The sequence below is a fragment of the Crocodylus porosus genome, unplaced genomic scaffold, assembly GCF_001723895.1.
Source record: "Crocodylus porosus isolate Cpor-Errol unplaced genomic scaffold, CroPor_comp1, whole genome shotgun sequence".
NCBI lineage: Eukaryota > Metazoa > Chordata > Crocodylia > Crocodylidae > Crocodylus > Crocodylus porosus.
In genome coordinates this window covers 262949205-262951721 of record NW_017728886.1, presented here as the reverse complement: position 1 = coordinate 262951721, position 2517 = coordinate 262949205, and positions in this window count along the sequence as shown.

The following is a 2517-nucleotide window of genomic DNA, read 5'->3' as shown; positions in this document are numbered from 1 at the left end:
GAACAGGTCCTAGCCTTGAGCTGGGTCATTTAAACCTGTGCTGAGTGCCTTACAGAGCTTTTATCACCCCCTCTGCCCAGCTATCAGAAAACCATGTCCAGGTAGAAAGTAGAGGAGATTAGTCTGGGTGATTTAACTTTGCACTGGGAGCTGTTGAGCACACCATGTTTCTGAGAGTCAGATGGTTTAAGATGAAGGAATAGATAACTGATGTGAGTGCCTGAACTGGGATTTTGGAGTCCAACGTCTGACACTTTCGAATTAAAAAAAAAAAAAATCCTAGGCTCAATTTCAAGAGAGATATGGGGTCTGACTTCACATTGCCTTAGATCTTTAGTACAGAGGGTGCGATTCATTCCAGTGCTGATGTGGTGGTAGTTTTTTATACTTGTTTTATACAGGTAAGTGACTTTTGACAGGCAGAAAAGTTTAGCACGGTGGGCTTGCTGACTGCGGAGGGCAGGTTGTTAGAACATTTGACTGGAAAGGACCTTCTGGGCCATTGAGTCTAGTGTCCTACTGTCACAGGCAACCATTTCATTAGCCCTATAATAAGCTGGTTGCATTCCCATCTTAAAATTACTTAGGTTCCTTTGTCTCCACAACTCCTACTTGAAGGCTTTTCCGATGTCTTCTTAGCAACCGTCCTCTTATTTGCAACCTACATTTGCAACCTAAATTTGTTCACAATCAGTTTATACCCATTTGCCATTATGTAAGCATTTCCCTTTTGCTTTATACAATTCTCTAGCCTTGGTATTTGCCCTACTGATGCAATTGCAGGGAGCTATCGTATCTTTTCTCAGCGGTCCCCTTGCTAGAGTAAAGCAGTCAAGCTCATTCACTTTCTTCTCATAAACTAGGCTCTCCTTTACCCTGATACTCCTAATGACCTTTCTCTGCACTCTTCTCCTTTGAGATCTTTTTTCTTGAACATGGTTGACTGCAGTTGTACAGAGTACACAGTAGAAAAGAGCAGAGCACCAGGGATTGATGCCTCGGGGTCTCTGCACTGGAGATATCATGAAACAGAGAAGATGTTGCTACCACAGAGAGCGAAAGATAGGGTGATCCACAGTGTCAAAGGTTGTACTCAGAACAAGGAGGCAATCAAGGAAACAGCAGCCTACATTAACAGAAGATTGCCCAGGGAATTCATGCCCACGTGTTGTTCAGACCAGTGCCCCGACTGGAATCACTGGGACTATCCCCTACTTTAGAAGAACAGTGCTCTGTTACCTCACTTACACCTGTTTTCACTGATACAGTCTTTACATGTGATCCTTAAATGTATTTAGTCTTGTGACAGACATGAAATTGTAGTGTCCCCTGTAGAGTGAAACCTGTCCTCTTGTGCACAGTAACAGCATAGCAGCTATTGTGCAAGATCGTGTCCCTCGCTCAAGCAAACACACATGCACCCACGTACCCATCCACAGATGTCCCTTATCCCTAATTTGAAAGGAGAGTGAAAGAACAGTCATTGCTGATTTTTCTCTTTGGTGAAGCTGTCAGTAAAGGTGCTGACACTAGGCCCACTTGTGTCCACTTGGCTCCGGCCTGAAGTCCGCCTGTGAGGAAGCTGGGCTGACACCAACAAGTCATTTTTTACAGGCTACTGGCTGGCCTTTAGTGGTGATGAATCTCACTTATAACTCACCTGAACCATAGTGGATCTGTAACCTAGGCCTTCTCTTCACTTCTCTCTCAGTTGAATGTACTGGAGTGGATAAATTGATTTGTGATGTGTGAATCACAAATGTTTTCAAGCAACGTTTGGACATTTATTGTGCTGGGATCCATTGACCCCAGCTGACTTCCTACCCCTTGTGTAGGGGGCTGGACTTGATGATCTTACAAGGTTCCTTCCAGCCCAAATGTCTATGAAATTTATGAAATCCCACTAATTGCTTCTTTGCATCTTTCATTTGCCTCTGTTGAGGTATCCCTAGAAAACCAAGCTATCAGCCTACAAACAAAGAAAAATTGCTAGATCTGTGTGAGGGGGAAAGTGTGGGGCAAGAGAAAAGCCCCAAGGGACTTGCACAGGGACCACTCGCCCCAGGTGCAGGGAGAGACTCAGCCAGAGTGGGGAACACACCACCACATTTCTGCAGCATGTGCTCCCTGAAAATAAGTGGGTGGAAGGCACAGGAGAGTGTTTCTGGTCCTGGAGAGGGGCAGTGGGAGGAGGACTGCATCCACCAGACAGAGGTGATGCTGGAAGTCACACCTGCCAGCAGCGGTCCATGGCCAGTGGCAGAAGAAGGCATCAGATCCTCTGCACGGAAAGGTCAGAGAGGATTACTGGTTAAATTTGTGACCCACTGGAACAAGAAGCCCTTGAAGACATCGGTCAAGGATGGAAGTGGTTGAACGGCAGCGTGCTGAGGGAATTTGGTGCACAGGTGGTATTCTCTTCCATCCTACCAGTGAACGGACGTGGAAGACGGCATGAGAACTGCATCCGAGAGACCAACTGGCGGCTTCGGCAGTGGTGTCTCGAGGCAGGCTTCG